Source organism: Protopterus annectens, chromosome 1.part1, assembly GCF_019279795.1.
Source record: "Protopterus annectens isolate FY-2018-M chromosome 1.part1, PAN1.0, whole genome shotgun sequence".
Lineage (NCBI taxonomy): Eukaryota > Metazoa > Chordata > Ceratodontiformes > Protopteridae > Protopterus > Protopterus annectens.
The window spans coordinates 122,791,998-122,814,515 of NC_056726.1; positions in this window are offsets into that span (position 1 = coordinate 122,791,998).

Below are 22,518 nucleotides of genomic sequence, written 5' to 3' on the forward strand. Positions count from 1 at the left end.
CCTAGTACCATATCACATTACTAGACTATGGGCCCTGAGCAGCCATATGCCTAGGGCAGATGTTAACCCATGTGTATGCAAGGCAGCAGCTGATGCCCCTGTCCAACAGGGACACAGGCTGTATCCAAGGGTCTATGTGCAGTTAACCATCCAGTTTTACAGGGTATGCCTGCAAAGGTGTAAATAGCTACACTGCCTGATGTGGGCAGGTGCCCATTCCACAGCAAACTAATTGTGTGGGACACTCATCTAAGCTACCAACAAGGCCACTTCATATCACACACCAGGTTGAAGGTGTGTGTGTGTGTGTGTGTGTGTGTGTTAACAGAGTAGAGCATGACTTGCACTTGTGCAGCAGTCCCAACAATGTGGAGTCCCTGAGTACCTTGCATGTCACAATGAGGTCACCCATGAGGATTATTTATGAAACCAGGTAGAAGGTTGGCCTTATGGCCTGTCACTGTGTGGTACTTGTTTGATGGCCTGGTATTCAGTGTTGGGGAACCTCTGTGATGTCCCCAGCTGCTGCATGTGCTGTGTTATGTGAATGATTAACAGGGAATTATAGACATTAATGGCCCTCATTGGAGGGATGCGGGGATCTTTATATCCCATGCTCCGTGATGACATACTCTTATGTATGACATGGGCCATGTGGAAGGCTTAAATTACAATGGAATCAGCATTATGTTGACATGTCATGTTGCCAAAGCCTTGTGTCCACAGCACACTCATGAATGATATGCTTTCCTAGGATGTTTGTACTCTCATAATATGTAGGGGCATCATGCTCCCCATTGGGGTTCACACTGCATGTCCTGGTATACAGTCTGAGGCCATGTGTCTGACAATGGTCATGTATCTGTGTGAGACCCTCCTAGGCAGATGTCCACATCACTAGGGAATCCAGTGATGGCACACAGCATACCGTCATCCACAGACATGGTCAGACATAGGCTACTGGCTGTTACATGACCTCAGATGTGTACATCACACACAACAGAGGCCTAACCACAGAAAAACAGGTTACACACCTATTTATGGGTGAACCACATGAGGTGCATTTCCCTATGTGGAATAGGTGGGTCGTGTCAGTGCACTGGTGTGCTACACCTATGGTGACATATGGTGTGATGCATACTTGGCAGTGTTATATCTATGATGGTCATGTGGGCTATACTGTCACAGTTTGTCCAGCTCAAGGTAGGCATTTTGCAGTGTCACCCCCCCCCATCCACGGCTTTGGTGACTGTGTCATCGAGGTCACCTGAGTGTAGCAGACATGAACCCTTCCTTGAGAAAGCCTAAGTGTATGTACTGGAGTGTGTCCAGGTTGCACATGTCCTTGTTAATGGGTTCACTTGAAACTGTGCTATGGCCTTGCAGAATAGCCTAGTTGGGCTGCTGTATCTATCATGTGATTGAGTGGGAGATGGCCCACCTTAGTCTAATAGGGTGACAGTGGTCGTCCATGAAACAGATGGGACAAAGGTGGTAGTCAGTCCTCCTTTGAATACAGTTCCTTATGGTGTTGCAAGATTATGCTTGGGGTCATGTAGGATACATCCTGTGATGTGATAGGCTCCCATGTCAGATGTATACCATAACTATCACATGGCAGTGGTGACATGTTCCCCACATATAGGAGATGGGGGATATACTGATGATATCCTGATGTACTCATGGGGAACATAGAGGGTGCAGCCTACACCGACTCTGTCAGGCATCCTGTTTGGTATACCAACAGCAGTAGAGAGCTGGTGTCGCTTAGCACCACAAGTGAGCAGCTGCAACTACTTCATTTGCTGTTGCAAATATATGTGCAGTAGGGGAGATGACTGTGTTAAGTGGTTGTAGACAATGTAAGCTCTGTGTTTGTTATGCAGATTTGTAGGATGGATCCCATTCTCATGTACACACTAAGGAGACATTGCTCCAAAATGGGCACCTGCCCCTACTTTGTCATCCCTGTTATGGACAGTATGTATTGCACATGTCCAACAGACAGGTGTACATATCCTAGCAGAGGATGATGTAGGTCTGTTGGGTATAACTGACTACATAGGTTCATAGGTAGGTTCATAGGTAGATACTAGGCTAGCGACCCTAGGGCCTATACAAGCCCAGCCAAAAAGGTACCCTGGCTTTTGCCACCCAAGAAAATTATTTTCCTGTGCCACTGTCAAGCAGAGCCACAGAAGTGTTCCCCGGTGTTAATTTCCTATTTCCCATCCAATCATCAAGATTTTTCTTGAAGAGTGCTAATGAGGAGCTTTGTTTGATATAGATAGGTAGTTTATTCCAGAGTATGGAAAGTCTCTGGGACAGGAATCTATCCCTGCAGCATGTTCTGTTTATTGTGGTGACAACATTTAGGTCCCTAGAGCATGTAGCTCAGAGGGATTGGGATTTCTTTAAGTAGAGCATGTCCAACAGCTCTGGGTTTTTTCATAGCTTTGTATGTTAGGCAGAGATCACTTCTGAGTAGGTGATATGCCACGGAGTAAAGCTGGAGTTTTTTGAGACGGTCTGTGTAGGGCATCTGTTTGAGGCCAGTAATCCTCTTTGTGAGGTATATCTGTGGCCTTTCCAGTTGTTGTAGATGTCTTGTGAGGTACATACCAAAAGGGGCATTGTACTGTAATATGGGTCTAATGAGTGATGAGTAGAGGGGAACAATGACCTATTTTTCTCTGGATGAGAAACCTTTTGTGATGAGGTGTGCCATGTAGAAGGATTTCCTGACTACTGTGGTGATGTGATTATCAAAGGAAAGACTACTGTCCACCTGTGTCCCAAGGTCTCTTATCACACTTTCAGTGTTAAGTATCCTACTGCCTATGTTGAAGTTCATGGGTACAGAGTTTTTACCAAAGGGGATGGCAATGCACATTTTGGCATTGAACTTGAGGCCATGGCTTTGACACCAGGCATCTGTCTCAATGAGGTCCTTTTGTAGGATGTCCACATAATTAGGAGTTTCGATTATGGATCCTAGTTTGCAGTCATCTGTGAACTTCATTAGCCAAAGACCTTCTGTGTTAGCCTATACTTAAGAGAAGTGGATACCAAACAGGATAGGACCCAGGACTGAACCTTGTGGTACTCCACTTTTCACTGGTCTGAAGTCACATTTGGAGTCTGCTACTTTCACACTGTGGGTTCTGTCAGTGAGCCAGTTGGCAACCTATCTTGTGACATAGGGATTTATACCTAGTTTAGTGAGTTTATCTATAATTCCAGAGTGGGGGATGGTGTTGAAAGCCTTGGCAAGATCTAGATAGGCTGTGTGAACCACCTTACCCTCGTCTATGGCTTTGGTGACTGCTTCAAAGAAGTCTATCAGGTTTAGGAGACATGATCTGCCTTTTACAAACCTGAACTGGGTGGGGTCCAGAGTTTGGAGATTACCAATGTCTTTGTTTATAAGCTCCATGATGATACGTTCCATGGTCTTGCAGACCAGGCTCATCAGGCTAATGGGGCAGTAGTTCCCGGGGTCCGTGGTGGCTCCCCCCTTGTGGAGTGGGATAACAGTCACTGTGCACCATTCAATGGGCACAAAGCCTGAGGTGAGGCTATGGTTGAACATGGTACTTAGGTGGGGTGCCAGTTCATTCTGTAGTTTGTGTAGAATGCAACCTGGGATGTTATCTGGTCCCATGGATGCTGTGTTCTTGGCTTTGAAGAGTGTGTTTTTTACCTCTGCAGCAGTTTTTACAGGAACTTTGCATTCTTCTGGTATAGAGATGGGCCCTTTAGGGGGTGAGAGGGGGGTAAAGTTAGCACTGAACCTATCTGCCAGGATGTTGGCAATATCAGTTGGGTCTGTATATTTAGTGCCATTGTACTGTAACTCAGAGAAGATCTGAATGTTGCCATTGAGATTCTTGACATAGCTATAGAATGCTTTGTGGCTGTCTTTAGAATCACTGGCAATTTTGTTTTCATAACTAGCTTTGGAGGATTTTATCAGGAATCACAACTTCTTACTGAGGCTGACCAGGGAGCTCCTCCACTCATGGGATTTTACTCTCTTTTGCAACAGTTTCTTTCTTCTTTTGTACAGTTTGTTTATGGCAGGGGACTACCAGATTGGCTTCCTTTTTTTGGAGGATAGCATATTGGTTCTGTTTGGGATAGCACAATCCATACACTTGTGTAAGTGCTTATAAAGTGCAATTGTGTAAGATTCAGTAGTCCCAACTGTATTGTCCATCTGCATGGGTGTCATGAAGTTCACCACTTCTGTCTTAAGAAGCATGACATTGGCTTTGGAGAAATTTTTTATCATGATTTCCTTAATAGGGGGGTGGGGGCAGGATGTGGATATCTAGGGTGATTACCTTATGGTCGGATCTGACCAATGAGGCATTGACTTCAGGTGTGGAAAACCAGTCACTCATATTGGTAATGACTAGATCTAGGATATTGTTGTCCCTGTTGGGTAGGTGTGAATAAGTTGATCTAGGGCACTGGAGTTTATGAATTCCAGAAAGAGTTGAACAAAGGATTTGGTACATGAGTAGTTTTCCCAGTTAATGGTAGGGTAGTTGAAATTGGCCATTATCAGGGTGTTTCGGTGAACCATAATAATTTCCAGTACATCAAGAAAAGAGGAGTGGGAATCCTAGGGCATGGTGGGGGATCTGTAGCAAGCTACAATTTGGATTGCAGTGTACAAATGCATCTGTACAAATGCACATTTAGCACTTGTGTGCATGTGTGGAAATTGGTGCCGGTCCTTGATGATGGGGCCTGTGAGGGTGTTTATATGCCCCCGGAGGATGTATTCCACATTGGAGGTGTATGTAAGGCTGCCTTAGGTGAGTGGGTATTGTGGGAGATGGTGACTGCAAACATGATTGCATGACAGTTGCTTTGCCATGAAGGATGACACTGTAGGGATGCAACAGTTGTAGCCCGTGTTGTGTAATGTCAACTGCAATACACCTGTGGAGGTAGCCTCTGGCTGCATCAAGGTGTTCCTACATCCACTGTTGTGTCTTTCGGCTTTTCCTGATGAGGGATCGCCACAGCGGAACTCCAGTCCGCTAATGATTGGTAGTTGATTTTTATGTGCCAAGTTACCAGCCCTGACTCACAACCTTCAATGAAGGTATGCCCATTCACCCATGTCTCGACGCAGAAGATGCTCTCGCTAAGAATCAAACTGGGCAGCATCTTGCTGTGAGGCAACAACGCTACCGCAGCACCACCACCAGTGTATTCCTACATCCACTGACGATGCCTTACTGGCCATTTGTGTGCTGGCATGGGTACATCTTACAATGTATGTTAGGGTTGTTGAACTGACCCAGGATCAGGGTACAGACCCAACTCCAAATATAGTTGATAAAGTCCATATAGGCAGAAGGGGCATCCTGGTCTCATGTGGTGGCTGTTAGCTAGCTGTGATTTGAATAGGTTTGTGCTGGCAATGGTGAACTGCCCCTGCTGTGCCCCCTGTGCATCTTACTGCCTGTACAGCATGTACAGCATGGAGGTGTGCATGTGTCTCATATATATGGAAACCCCATGTTCCATGGCATTCCTGGCTACACTTTGACTTCTGCATGTATGATAGGATGGTTGATCATCTAAGGCTGGGGTGCTCTCTTCACCTTTGAACCATGGTTTGTGTGATTACACAGACATCTGCAGTTCCCAGGGTTAGGAATGCTTACAATGAGGGCAAAGTCATGTCTACACCACTAGCATTTAGCAGCATGGCCTTCAATGTGTGGTGCTGCACTGACACTTGTATGTTGGTAATGATAACTTCACCAATGTTACTAATGGAGTCACTATGGGGCTGGTGGGAACCACTGCCACATGCATGAAGACCTGTGAAGACAGATGGAGACCATCTCTCCCAGAGCATCATGGTCTCTTTTACCATATCACCCCCAACTCACAGGTACTGGAACCCCTGGAATATCACAGGCGAAATGTGGATATGTTAAGGCCAGTCACTTCCTGATTGTATTGTGGCATCTGTCTGGGTGACAGCATAATGCTGCATAAGGCTATGGACATACCTGCCTGGGACACATAACCTGTGCATACATTTATGTCTCACTGCATATAGTCCAGGGATGTACACTTCAGGTCAGGTTAGGCATACCAACATGTACTGTGACAGTCCCATGACAGTACCTGTTGGTGAGATACAGTAGTGTGTATGCAATATGGCAGAGTCTGTCATCTGAGACAAAAGTAACTGTGACCATCCATATACACAGCTGGTCAGAGGCACACCAGTGTGTCTCCACTGGAGTCCCCTATGTGTAACATGTTTGACATGGGCTGATGCCAGTGTGGCTGTGGGACACAGGTGTGTGGCCATGTGTGTTATGTGCTCTTTATGGCTGTGGCTTTCATGTGTGTCTTTGCCCCAGAGATCTCATTTGGTTGTGGATGTGTATGCTGCAGACCATTGCAGATGTTTGTGTGTGTTATGTAGGTGAGTGAGGTGTACTGATTGTGCTGGCAACCTGTTTGGGGACAGATATGTGGCACTGGCAGGCAGAGATTAGCGACTGCAGGTTCCCACAGTCATTGCAACTCTCACACAGTGTGTTTCTTGGTGGTGTTTGTAGATGGCTGTCCATATGTGTACATGAGGCAGGTGCTACACAGTGCCAGGACACCAATATCATCCATACTGGCTGGGGAAACTGCAGGATATTGTCCAGCAATATATTCCAGAATCTGAGGGAGGAAGGCCAGGGAGACCTGGGGGGAGCTACAGACCAGGTGATTTCTAATACTGTAGGAGGCTGACACCACATCAGGCCATGTAGACAGCCTATGACCAAACAGTAATAGGTGCAACAGCTACATGCAGTGCAGCACCTCATAGCACGTGCATCAAGTAGCATGAAATATCAGGATCAAGGGGGCAATGCATGTTGTAATGCCAGTATGTTGCCGATACCCACAGACATACTGTGCTGGTAGAAGGTGGGGGTATAATGTGGGGGTTTACTGTGGATAGTGCTGGCAGTAGTGGATGTGCATGGTCTATACATGATGGTGAGCAATGTATGCAGTCCTGTGATGTGTTCCCCTGTTCATGTCTTTCAGGTGGGATGTACAGAAGACTCACCCCTCCTTCTCAGAAGTTAAGACCACTGCAATCAACGATGCCCTGAGACTCCATCACTGGGTAGTGTCGGGAAGGAGCTGCCAAAACTTGCAACAATGCACTGCCCTGTGGGCAAAACTGGTAGAAACAGTCAATAATCTGAGCCACCGGGACAGGAGCTATGAACAGGTCTGACACTGTGCCACTGATCTCATACACCATGCATGGCAACGGGCTGCAGTTGTGGCCAGGGACAATGCTGGCACAGGTGGAGGGCCTGCTACACAACCACCACTCTCAGCCACAGGGGAGTTCCTGGCAAACCTGGTGTCAGCCACCAGCTCACAGGAAAGCATCAGTACATATGTCATGGAGGTGGATGGCACAGAGGCCACAGCCGAGGAGTGTCCATGTAAGCCTCCAGTGGTCATCATGTTGATACTGTAGCATTCACAGTGGCAGCCTCTGCATACCTGTGCGCATATGACAGGTCAATCTGCATCTGTGGTTAAGGTTTTGTAATGCACACATGTGCACACATATTGTAAATGTCAGCAGTTTGGATAGTATCAGAGCTTGTACTGTACATGTTGATAAATGTGCACATTATCCTGTACTATTGCCATATGTGTGTATATGCTGACAACACCTCTACCCCACAACTCTCTAGGTACTTCTGGTGTGGCTGGGGAAAATCAGTCTGTAGCTGGTCAGTGGGAACTATCATGTTATGGGGCACCTATACCCTAGGTATGTTAAGGGCTGCCAATTTGTCATGCATACTATTGTTATGAGTAACCATATTACAATATGTTCCACGTTCACTTGTGGTGGGGTTCACTGCAGTGCATCACAATGGCAATCACAGTAGCATATTTTCAGGAGCTGTAACATATTGCCACATAGCTTGGTTTAGGTGTAGCCACTGTGCTATACAGGGGTGCATTACTATTGTGTACACGGGTGCACTGTGTGTTAGGTGAAGGTACATCACATACTCCGACTTCTCATGTATCTCACAGGTATATAGTGCTAGCAACATTAACTGGACATAGCTGCACTGCATGTTGTTGAGGGCTTGTCCAGAGTGTGTCTGTTGTGGTCTGATTGTGTGCTGTGCATGGCATCAGTCAGAAGGTGTGGTCTGTATAATGCCTTTGTGGCACCTCACTTGTGTGTGTGTGTGTGTGTGTGTGTGTGTGTGTGTGTGTGTGTGTGTGTCTGTGTGTGTGTGTGTGTGTGTGTGTGGATCATCAAACATTATAGTGCAGGAATTAATGTAGTCATGTTGTCTTCCCCTCACAGGTGACCATGGGGGTCGGTGTCCCCCCTCACAACCTGATGTCAGTGTCTCATCAGACAGTGATGATAATGATGACCATTGTGAGGCACAGGTGGAGTTATTAGGTGCTGACTCTGTCCCATTGATTGACATCCCACTTCCACCCCCAATGTCCCCCCACATGGTCAGTATGCCTATACATACCCAGTCCCCAGCATCCACAGATATTGGTCAGTTGGAAGGTGGTGGCATTGAACAGGGTAATGTGTCGACTGTGGCATCTGAGACTGTAGACACTAGCCATAGTCAGAGAGCTCATAAGGTCCAACACAGGCAGATTAACAAGGGTGCTCAAAGTAGGACTGCTACCCATCCAGCCGCTGTCAGAGGTGTCACAGCACATGTCACCCGATGCATGTTTAGGTCCACTGTGGAGGCATAGGCATGTTGTGAACGGTACACCAGACAGATGCTCAGGGTCATGGATGCAACAATGCCTGGCATGCATGACTCCCCCCACAGCATTGGTGATGCGTTACATTATTTTTCTGATGTAGTGGATAGATGGTGGGCTGAGACATTGTCAGTCCTTAACTATGCAATGTCTGTGCTTGAACATGTGGTGGGAGTAGGGCATTGGACATGTGGATGTAGGTCAGCAACAACATGAGCTGTGAGTCCACGTGGCCATGCACACTCATAATCCCGTAGTGGCAGTACCACCAGCACTAATGAAGAGAGGGTGCTGTCCACACCAATGTGGCAGGCCATGGGCATGTGGTCCTGGGTGGTGCCATGAGTGACACAGAGCCAGCAGACACCATCAAGAAATAGTACCGCATCTAGCCTTGGGCATGGTGGTGCCAGTGCCACTCCTGCCTGAACCAGTTCCTGTATTCATGGCCAGAGATGGTGAACTGTACATTCTGCCATGTAAGGTCCACAGCTGCCCAACATACCCTTGTGCAGGGCTAGCATATGACTTGACTGTGTGCATGCACACACTCACACATCGCTGTCATATGCAAGTCACCAACAGATGCACACAGCTCCTCTCTATGGCCTAGCTGACCAGAACCCCTTCAGACACACACACATGATGACAACTATATGTCACAACCTAGGCCTTTGGCAACCCCGCATCACACCCTGTGGATGTGATGATACCTGTGCCACTTCCCTGTTGTTCATATCATCAATGCAGGGACATGCTAATATGTGTCTGATGTACAGGGTGAATCTAGTACAGGGAATGGCATTTTGTAATGTAGTAGTGTTATGCCCTGTAAGGTGCTGTCTGCTGCCCATTGTCATGCGTACACACCAAAGTGTATGTACCTTTGTGCCATGATCGTTTATTGCTGTTAGTACTGCTGACTGACTTTTGCCTCACAGACTTTGTTCTGTTTCTTTTCCAGGTGTCTTCATATGTAAGTCGTGAGCTGCTGCCATTAAAGAAGATCAAGATGGCAGGGTGGCAAAATGGATACCTTTTCATCACCAAGGTATGCGTGGAATAATGTGTGTGAGGGGACAATGGGGGCAGACAGCATAACGTTGCATTCATACCCCTTGACACAGCAAGCTAGTCCTGATACATGTCACCTGGGTGTTCCTTAGGATCACAGGTTCATAGTTACATAGGAGGTTATTAGAGTACTGGATCTGGGTCCCTTACTTCACCCCCAACACAATCACCGATCAGCACCTATTGACCATGGCATTGATGGACACAGGTTGGAACCTTGGGACAGATGTTTGTTTTTTTTCCCATCCACTCAACCTTGAAGCAGTTGATGAGGGACTGCATGGTACTGTGTTTGGCATGTTTGGGGAGTGCATTCATGAGACAGGGCAGCCTCTGGTTGACAAACTTATTTCTCCCTCAACTTTTTGTGCTGTGTCATATGTGATTCAGGCATGTCATGCCAGTAATGTGCACAGAGTTATTCACTCATATATGGGGCAGTTGTTGAACAGCTGATCACAATGTTGCCATCTAGGCATCCCACAGACACCTGTGGACAACCTGACTGATAACCATGGTGGGCAGTACTTATTAGTGGCTGTCTGAGTGGAACAGGTGTTGAGGGCCATGGATGACTTTTTGGGTGTTAACATAGCCTTTACAGTTTCTGCAAATGTCTGCATAGGTGCATAGCAGACCAGCCATGCTGCTAATGTATTGTTGTAGTGACTGAGGACTATTCACAGGTAATGTCCACCTTTTGTCTGGATGTAGTCCCTTTACCTATGTGTTGAACCATATACAAGCCTTTTCTGACCACTGGCACTACTTGTTCCCTGAATGCAACACTGTAAGCATCCTGAGTACCCAGGTCTGTCATCACATGTGTGTTTATGGAGTTGCTGCTGATGTGGGAAATAGTGGGACTATGTCTTTGCTGTATGGTATGCTGACACTGTTGTTTTCATTCAGCTTGAGGCCAGGACCTTGACACCATTCCATATCCACTGTATGTCCCATTTCAGTATGTTAATCGCAGTTTGTGGCTCAATGACAGACTGCACACTACTTATAGTTGACACAGCCTTAGGCAGTACCTACATATGTGTGTGGTGGCAGTTAGCATTCATGCCTAGATACATGTAGGTCTTTGGGGGCAACAGGTAGTCACAGGGCCTTCACATGTCTACATATTGCATGCACATAGGTGACACATATTGTGGTTGCCGCCTTATCAAATGTGGACTGTAAGACACGTCTTGTAGTAACATGACAGTTGGCAGGACATACCATACCCACAGAGAGTGCAACATACAGGATGTCCTTTGGTTTGCTGATATGACAGTTTCTTTGTGTGACATTACCTTAGCTCACACTATTTGTCATGACATTAAGGTGTTGCTAATGTGCAATAACTGCTCTATGCAATTAGTAGACAACTTTAAGAACTGTGTGTTGTCCTACACTCTGGGGACCTCTGCATTGTTTGAGTTGTTGTCACAGGTCACACACTGCCAAACATGGACTGCAACCTGCAGGGTGGTACATATGGTGGCTATACCTCTCACCTCTACATATTTCTGCAGAATGTCCTGATGTTTGCCACATATTTTATTTCCATTTGTCATAACATTGTGGTTTTCTGGCAAATTGCTGGAAAATCATGAAAGACTAATATTAGAGATTAATGACATATATTGTCATATCACAATTCATAACCTTTGGAAAATGCATTCAAATGCAGAACCTGTTCTGGTATCTACTTTCCATGTGTGCCACAGCAATATGTGAAGGTTGTGCTCAGTGTTTGGCCTTTGTCGCACTTTACTATAAGGATTTAACCAGATGTCTTTCTGTGAGGGGTTGAGAGGTATGCCGGTGGCCGTAACACAGTTTGACTGCTGCAAGAGGATATACATACACACACACACACACACACACACACACACACACACACACACAGACACACACACTTATGACCTGCCCTTGTTGACAGTAGTGCTATATATATAACACAAGCACCACAGAGCTACTGTCGTTTTGCAGTGTCTGCCACTACTATTCAGGTGGATGACATTTCCAGGTGTTGTTAAGATTATCAATGGGCGGGGTTAACAGGCCCTTAACATGGTAGAGCTATCTCAAACACACACACACTGCTGCATGGGGACATGCATTGAAACACACATGCACACAGAGTTGCCACCTTTCAGATTAGAACACCTACATATCTTGTTATATACAATACAGACTGACATGACTATTGCACGCACCACATTGTCTTTGTGTTAGAAAACATGTAAATGTGCTTCTAAGCTGGATGACACCTGTAGGGTCCCCAAGTAGGTTGGCAATGGGGGAGTTAACTGAGTGGAACAGGCACATAAAATGGTATAACCATCGCATACACACAGGGGGTATGCATACACTCACACAGTGGGCAATAGTCAGGTTAGAACACCTACCTATCTACTTGCATGTACTATAGTGCTATGTATATACTGCATGCGCTAGGGAGATTATATGCCAGGGGCATAGCTCATACCCTCTTACAGCAATTAATCTTGTGAATGCCTTCAGGAATGGTGGGATAAACCCCCCAAAATAGGGGCACTTCTCACATATTGCTCTTACAAACCTAGACAAGTGATAGGATAACAGGTTTTGCATCAGCATGAAGTTTCAGAAGGGTATGATGTCTGAAGTTGACATGTTTGTCACTATTTGTGACATCAACTCCCCGGATTTGTCAATGATTTGACAGAAAACCCCATTGTTATGAGACACAGACCACATATATGTTGCAAACATCTGGACAGTCATGCATACATATGTACAGATGACTGGTATGGCCTGTAGAGTTTCAAATGGTGCATCTAAGGTGGACGGCATCAACAGGCCCTTTAAAGTAATGCCATGGGAAGGGCATCAACAGGATTTAAAATGGTATAACCAGCCCACACAACAGCCACAGGGGATATGATTCACACACAAACACATATACAGTTGGCCATATTGAGATTCTACCCCATAACTATCTAGTTGTATATAATATAACACTACCTACTTATCACATGTGCCACAGAGCTTATATGCCTAGAAAGTGTCCAACAGTGGATCTAAGGTGGATGACATGAACAGGCCCTGTAAAGTAATGCAAGGGGGCGTCCACAGGTTGGAAGTGGACTCAAAATGGTATAACCAAGACCCACACAATCACAGTTACCAGTATTAAGATTAGAACCCCTACCTATCTAGTTGTCTATGTTATAGTGCTACATCCTTAGTGCATGCACCACAGAGATTATATACCTATAGACTGTCCAACGGTGCATCTACGGTGAATGACATCAGCAGGCCTTATAAAGTAGGGCAATGGGAGGTTTACTGGGTGGAAAAGGCCTCAAAATGCTTTAATCTAGAAACACACACAAATGTGCCAGTTCTGAGATTAGAACCCCTACCTATGTAGTTGTATGTAATAGTGTTACATACTTATCGCATGTGCAAAAGAGCTTATATAGATGACGAGTGTCCAAAGGTGCATCTAAGGTGAATGGCAGCAGGCCTTGTAAAGTAGAGCAATGGGAGGTTTACTGGGTGAAAAAGGCCTCAAAATGCTTTAACCTTGAAACAAACATGCACACACACACACACACACACACACACACACACACACACACACACACACACACACGGTGGGTGATGTGATATTAGAACCCCTACCTCACTACTATTACACAATGGAGCTCACCTTCTAACTGGCATATGCCACTGTATGCCTTTCTGAGTATCTCTCTCTCTTGCCCCCTCTCTCTCTCTCTCTGTCTCTCTCTCTCTCTCTCTCCCTCTCCATCTGTTTGTCTGTCTCTCTCTCTCTGCCCCTGTTGCTGCCTGTCTATAATTGATATATTTGTATATGTTACCTATATATATTTGTATGTCTATCACACTCAAAAGATGCAGGTATATCACATATGGGCCACCTACAGATAGATGAGGGTACTCCTGTCTGATGGGGGTGGGGAGAGACAGTTAAGGTGTACACATAGTTGTCTGCATGCAAAGACATAGATGGACAACGCAGTTGTATAGTCAGATGTGGGTTTAGACATGGGTTGTAATTCTCTAAGTGTAGGAGCATGCCCAGTATGACCTTTATTAGTAAGAGTGGGACTCCATTCCAGAGCTAGCTGTACACTGGTCCAGGATTTTGTGTGCTACAGCAGGTTGGCTAATGAACCTGTGTAAACAGTCCAGCACCTCAGTGATATATTGGTTGGGGATCTCCTGGCTGTGTGCTATCCTTATTAACTGATTTGTATCCTGGTGTGGGTACAAAGTGCATTGGACTGAGCAGAGTTTCCCATAATAAGTGTGGAATATTGTACATAGCATTGCGATTTCCTGGTATGTCAGTGGCAGACCAGTATAGAGTAATGTGATGAACCACTGACAGGCATTTGTTTACAGACTCCATACACTGTAGAGAACCTGTTACTGCACAAATTGTTCTGGTGTGCACATTCTCCATTTGTCTAGCAAGTCGTTCCCCTTCCCCTTTGTCCTTCTGTAGTCCAGTCACAGGTTATGTCCACAGTTTGTAGTTATGGTGTGAATGGGGTAGAAGTTGTAACATCACACACAGGGTTATGGACTCCACACCTCTGATTGTACCTGTTTAGCAAGTTGTCAATCATTGCACCCCTACATCTGCTGTGGTCCTCAGATGATTTGTGTTAGAATGCGATTATAAGGTTACATGTTGGCATAGCTGTCAAACTCTTACAGATTGACATCTGGACAAACCCATATATAATGGCTTTGTATTAGCTTGCATTTTCTTATGGGCATGGCATCTGCTTCTCAACTGTCTGTCATCAACCTTTATTATTTTGCAAATAGTTTGGGAGGCAAATGCAATCTTATGACAAGCGGAGCAGATATATGAGGCATACATGTGGACATTCTGTGGCACCCTGTCATTCCAGGGGTATGGATGGTGCCCACTGACTTGTCAGTACTGATACAGTAACATGGCAGCCATTTATAACCTGGCAGTACACTGACTTGTCACAACCTGCTGTTCTACTAGGCACTGTGCAGGTTAATCCGAGCTGTGTGCTATCCATACATGTGGCTCCCTGTTCCTTCATTATCCAGCATTCCTGCAGTAGCAAATATTAACTTCTGGACAGTGCGTACAACTCCTACCGTAGGTGTATCTGACATGCAAAATAGTTGGCACAGCCAGTCTCAAACCATGGACCCTGTCAACCACAGTATTGTACTTAGACTACTAAGCCACAACAGCCAACAATAAGTGCCAGCTACTTCCTGACAGTATTAACCATGCACATACATAGCACAGTGACCCCTGCATATTGTGGACATGGAACAAGTTAGCAAGTTGATTGGGACATCCGTGGGAATGTGTGGTCTGCTGCTATTACTTTAGTTAGAAAGTAATGACAGACATTTGAGTTTCAGGCTTCTTACCCTTCAGAGACTTAAAGCAACTGCAAGACCTGTTCTAATATTACTGTCTAAGTTGGTAAGAGCAATATTTCATAACTGTCCCTATTTGTGGGCCATTGCCACGCATTTCTTTATGGCTTTGTACAGATGACTTGCTGTGAGAGGTTGATATGTGTGTATGGGACTTCGACATTTTCATCTATGCACGTGGCCTATGACTCCACAGTTTTAGTCCCCCATATATACTGTAGTGAGTTTTGCCAACTTGGGGACTACTGCATATTCTGGGGCAGCCAGTATTTGGTGGACATTTCCTGTTGCCCCACATAGCTGTCAATTGTCTGCTGCTATACTGGTAGCTCAACCCATTCCCTTGCATACATGCAGCAATACCATATATATGCCACCACAGTCTACTACTCCATTCATTTGTTGTTAAGAAGACTGACTTACCTTGTGCCTGCAGGTGTTGTAAGGGCAGTGCTTCAGGGCTGACTCTGTTGGATGCACAAAGTACACAGCCTATACATGGTAAGGTACAGGTAGTATGATGTGTGTGGCATCCTTTTTACTGTGTGTGTGTGAGTTGGAGTGAGGTGTCAGTCCCTGGGTCCCTAGGGTGTCAGTGTATGTGCTATGGATTACCTCTTTGCCAATGCCTGGGTGTACTGGGCATGCCTACATCTGTCTACAGGGACAAGCTCAGAGGGTTCCTCCTCCAAGTCCCCCCTGTGACTGTGGGGACCTTGGCAATGGTGGGGGGCTGTGCATCCCTTTCCTGTGATGCTCCTGACACAGCTGTTTCCACAGGATCATATTGTGTAGCATGGAATATACTATGAACATGTGTGCACATGTGGCTGGAGAGTACTGCAGGGCTCTACATATGTTAAGGCAGTGTAACCGTGACTTGAGCAGCCCAAACGCATGCTCTATGATGTTCCTAGTTTGTGCATGTGTCTCAGTATGGTGTTCTTCAGTGGGTGTGTGTGCATTTCTGATGGATGCCATCATCCACGGTTCCAGTGCGTAACCAGCATCTGTCACTAGATGGCATTATGGGATGTCCATCCTGTCAAATGCCTGGTACAGCTGTGATATGTGCCAGATGTGGGAGTCATGATAACTGCCAGGGCTGCCAGCACACACATTGATGATAATGCCCTGGGCATTGCACATGACCTGGCAGTTAATGGAGTGATACCCCTTGTGGTTGACGTAGACTCTTACCCTCCTCACCAGGTGGTGCTTTGATCTGCACATGAGTGCAGTCTATGGTACCCAGTACCTCTAAGTAGTGTGCTACATGGTGGAAGAGATGCATATTGGTTGTCATCTCCTCAGGGGTTTTGGGGAAATAAATGTGCTCACTGGCATATGTTAGCATGACATCCAGGGACTGGTGGAGTATCCTGGATGTGGATTCCTGTGAGACTTCTATGATGTCCCCCAGTAGGTCTTTGGAAAGTACCCATAGCTAGTATGCTTAAGGCTACACATACCTTTGTTTCCACTGGGATGGGTTCCCCTCTGTTGGCTCTGGGTCTGAGGTGAGGGCGGTAGAGCTCAGTGAGTTCCTGTAGTATGTCCCTGTCCACCCTGTAGTGTTCTACTATTTCCGCCTCATGTAGCCCATGAAAGATTACCCTGGGTCTGAACACTCTTCTCCTCCTCAGTCTGGGCCAGTTGTCAGCATCATCACCATCATTGACCTCAGCCTGTAGCATGAAGAGATGTAGCAAGGCAGCAACAGCCCCTATCATTTTGTTAGTTACAATTCCCAACTGTGTACTCCAATGGTGCAGAGTATGTGGGAAAAATCAGATTGAAGGGTGTCTGCATAGTTTATACTGGTGTGCTGCAGATGCAGCCTGTGTAATTGGCTGGCTATCATACATTCCACCTGCCAGTTATATTACTGAGGGATTTGAATGGGCCAGTGTGAGTGGCAGAGGGCTTACTAGACATTTATAGTTGATTGGCTTTCTAAGCTATTTCCTTTTATTATTTTTTTCAATTTCCTCAACTTCTAAGCCCTGCCCCATGCCGTGCAAATGTGCAGCTCCAGTGTAAACATTGCTCAGAAGATTTCACCCTCCCCTGTACATGAGCATGCTTAACTTTTCATTAACTAGCTACCAGCCTCAGAGACATTCCCCTCTGCTTAGCTGTGCTTAGCTGAGCACAAACAGGAGCTGATGAGCTCCAATCTGCTTACACAAACTGTGACACACCCCCTTTTCATGTCAGCTGTCTCTTCTGCCCACACTAACACAGTTCTAGCCCTTACACAAGTAGTACCTGTGGACATGGTGGCCCATTTTGCTATTCAATAAACTTAGCTCATTTACATACACCTAATTGTGTATACCCTAGATACTGCACTACACCAGAGCCTATGTCCTTAGCAAACACTATAACCTGCCATTGTATGACTGCATGCTGGCCAGTATAATGAGAAAATTCAATATTGCTTTCAATGTCATATTTCACAATTTTCATTTTTTTGCAAACTAACATGTTTGCGCGTCACTGCACGCCTCTTAAACGTGGCATATGTGATAAAAAAAAGTTACATTTTTCATTAATTGCATCACTTTTAAATGTCAATGGCCATAGTTTTGGACATTTGCATGCCTACTGCACATAATAGATGCTTTTATTTGGCCTGTCACAGTCCATGTTTTATTATTACATTCTGGTACATGGTTACAAACCTCGTACATTTTTCCTGCAGACATGCACTTACACGGATGCCTTTCTGCTTCCTGGAACACAAAATCACCTCATTTGCATGGTTTTTCACCTGCAGATGAGGTGATTTGCATTTCACGATCGCTTTCATGTCCTCACCAATTGCTTCAGTACATATAATGATGCATGACACTGATTTTGCTTCAGTACATGTAATGATGCATTGCTTCAGTACATATAATGATACATGGCACTGATTTGCTTCAGTACATGCAATGCATTGCTTCACTACATATAATGATGCACGACACTGATTTTGCTTCAATACATGTAATGATGCACGGCACTGATTTTCTTTCAGTACATGTAATGATGTATGGCACTGATTTTCTTTCAGTACATGTAATGATGCACGGCACTGATTTTGCTTCAATACATGTAATGATGCATGGCACTGATTTTGCTTCAGTACATGTAATGATGCATGGCACTGATTTTGCTTCAATGCATGTAATGATGCATGGCACTGATTTTGCTTCAGTACATGTAATGATGCATGGCACTGATTTTCTTTCAGTATATGTACTGATGCATGGCACAGATTTTGCTTCAGTATATGTAATGCTATATGACACTGATTTTGCTTCAGCATATGTAATTATGCATAGCACTGACTTTGCCTCAGTTACATGTAATGATGCATGTCACTGATTTTATTGTAGTACATGTAATGATATATGGCACTGATTTTGCTTTTATTTCCATATGACTGCACCGCATAATGTAATCCTCATCCTTTATTACTGCTTGTGTGCTATATATTTTGTAATCATTTATTGTTTGTACTATAACTGTTGACTTGTTACTCTTGTTATTTTTTACACTGGGCTATGGCTAAATGGGATCTCTAAGATCAGTCTACTACCCTGGTCAACAAATGCTAATACATAAATAAATAATGACAGTAAGTCATAACTTAATCAATTTTAGGCATTTTTTTATTGAAAGCTGGTTCTAGTAACTGAATTTACAATGTCTGTGTGACTAAAGCCATTTCTACTATTTGTAAAGAATAGCAGCTGTTTTAATTATTACGTGTTCCACAGAAATATATTCTAGGACATCAAGTGAACATTTCTATGACCACTTCCGAATGAAAAAATACACCATTTGTTATCATAGTCAGCTCCAAGACTTCTACACCTCAGGGAAATCATTGAAATCTGCTAAACAGAGTACATTTTGTAGTGTTTTAATATGATAAACCAACTGACTGTAGATCAGATGTTTCACTCCTGGAGAAATATGTGCACTGCAGTATTTAGCCAAACAATTTTATATTACATTTTGTAAGAATGACAGGCATGGTACAATCTCTGTATTGTTAATGCACAAGGAATAACAGGGAAAGACCAGCTTTTTGATTCAGATACAGTTACATATTAGGGCTACAGAAGTGATATGTTACAGTACTCAGCAGAGACATCTTGTGTGTGGTATGATAACATTAAGAGTACTGCTAAGGCAATTCATTGACAGTCATACTTTGTATGAGGGATGTGCACAGCAATGTTTGAATGACAGTTACTAAAAGGCAATAAAAGATGGCAGTCTGCCCTACTGCAAGGGAAGAAGAGCATGTTCCATCAAATATCACACAACACAATAGTATGCACAATCAGTGAACTACCTCAGAGTTTGATCATCTGTCTTGCATAATGTTACAGTTGTTATTGTAGAAAAGTAACTACTTCCACCATTACCATGAGTGCGTTTTTGTGTGTGTGTGTGTGTGTGTGTGTGTGTGTGTGTGTGTGTGTGTGTGTGTGTGTGTGTGTGTGTGTGTGTGTGTGTGCACGAGATGGTGTTGCTGACATTTTTAGGGTGTTAACATGCCTTCTGATATTGAATGGAAAGATGAAACAGTACTTCTGGATCTCCTGTCTTGGAAAACTGGAGCAGCATTTCCCATTTTCAAAACAGGAGAGAAAATGATGTATTCCTATTATTTAGGGATCACATTCTTAATCTCATTGGAAAAGTAGATGCTAATATACTAGAAAGAAGAAGTGTAGCAGTCTTGGAGCTTCTGATTCAATATAAATAAAATATATTCTCTGCAGGCTATAAAACAGTGTATCAACTCTTTGTACTTTCAAATATATTACAGGAATCACAAATGCTTGACAGAGTATTATGAGTGATTCGCTAATGTTAACCATTTTATGTGTTTGAAACAGGGATTCACCTCAAGAACGAAGCTCAAGAGGAGAATCTTGGCATCCACGTGAAGAACACACATAATATTAGGTTAACATTGGTGAACCACTCATAATTCTTTGTAGAGCATGGAGCTTTATCTGCTCCATGTACTGTAAGTTACATTAAAAATGAAAAAAAAATGCTAATTGTTTTACTGCCTTTCAAAACCATTAAACACTTAGCAAGCCTTTCAGAAAGTTAGTGTAGCACTGTCCTTTATGTTTACACTCACCTGCCATGCCTCTGAACTTCCCAGATTTTTGCAGAATGTCCAGATTTTTGCCTCATATGTTGGATATGTTCCATATAAAGTCTATAGTTTTCAGACAAATTACTGAGGATTGAAAACACTAAACAATAGCATACATCGAGGTTTCAGGCTTTGTATCCTTCAGAAAATCAGCTGAACACACATCATGCTCTTCTAGTAACTTTTTATGTTTAAAACAGGAAGTCAGGGACATGTTACTGATGGACAGCAGGCAGAAACAAATCTTTTATTCTGTCACTGTCATTTGTACAGGCAAATTTTTATGGCTAGCCCATCCTTAACAACTTTAGCAGGGTGTGCTTAACAGTTTTTAAGGTTGGGTCTCACTCCTCTCTAGCACGTAACCGATTTGTCTTTTTCTGAATATGAGAGCATAATCAGTGAGCTCCATGCACTACAACACTATTTACATTAAAGACTGTTGAAGGATTATGGCACAGTGGCCTACAATGAAGGCTTCCAATTCTAAAGCTTTTTTGCCATTCAGTTCTTGTACTTGAGGCATGAGAGTTGCATCTGCATAAAGAGCTGTATCTGCATTCTTAGCTATAGGTTGAATACATTCAGGGTAGGTATGTGACACTGCTAAGGGTGTGTCTTGTCAGCCCAGTTGTTTGTGATTTTAAAGGACAGAATATGGAGAATTTCCAGTCTGGACAGCCATTACATTTCATTGTTTGCAGATGATGTTGTCATCTTAACTTCAAATGATCATGATCTCCATCATGCATGGCATGATTTGTTCCTGAATATGATATGAATGAAATGAAACTCAGCACCTGTAAATAAGTAGTCATTGTTCTCACTTGATAAAGAGTGTTCTCCTTTCTCCAGGAGATTGGGAGCAACTAATTCAAGTGAAGGAGTTTAAATCTCTTAGGGTCTTGTTCACAAATAAGGGTAGAGATTATCAGGAGACAGACCAGCACACTAGTATTGCAGTGGCAGCACTACAGGAATTGGACCCAATTATTGCACAATTGTAAGAGCTGAGTCATAGGATGAAGCTCTCAGTTTACTGGTCACTCTGTCCTCCTATCCTCAACTGTTGTAAGATTTGTTATGGTCAGTGTCGCTTGTCAGGTTAGGATAAAACAGATGGACTGTTGTGGATTCAGTTCAAGCAGCTTTATTACACACAAACACATCAGGAATCAGGCTTTGTAACTTAAACTTAAATAAACTTATAAACAGACTGACTACTACACTCATACATGTTAACACTCTGGCTCTTCTCTTAAAATGGCACTGCTGTCTGCCCATGCTCAGTATTTATATGCACGTGCTACATCTGGAAATGCTTCTTAAAGTTACATACACATGCTCTGTTCTACAGTCGGAAAGAATAAGAACATTAATAACAGGCAGCAGAGATGAGGTTTATTCACAATGTAGCTTGGACCACTCTCTTTGACAGAGAAAAGAGAGTTCAGTAATGTGTGAGAACCTTGTGGGTACAGGCCCTGCTCCTCCTTTTTGAGCTGAGACATTTGAAATGGGTTGAGTGCCTTGTGGGGAAGTCTCTTAGATCTCCTTTGGAGGTTTAGCAGGTATATCCCACTGGGAAGATGCCCATTGCAGAGTCAGGACAAATTTAAATGATGGTATGTTGCAGGTTACCTGGGATCACCTGGGCTCCTAATATTTGAGCTGAAAACTGTTGTTGGTGATAATGTAGTCTTGTCTACTCTGCTTACCTTGCTGCTTCTATGAGCCCAACCAGTACATGTCATTTAGAAATAGATGGTGATGATAATAACAATGATAATGATACATCAATATGTGTGTACACCAATAAGAAGCTTTCTAGGGGCTTGCACAAGTCTATAAATACTGAGCACATGCGAGCCTGACTGCCATTTTGTAGTAATATGTCAAGATGTAAGCATGTATGTCTGTGTAGTCAGTCAATCAGTTCATTTATATTTTGTACTGCTACTATGCATCCTGATGTGTTTCTATGTAATAAAGCA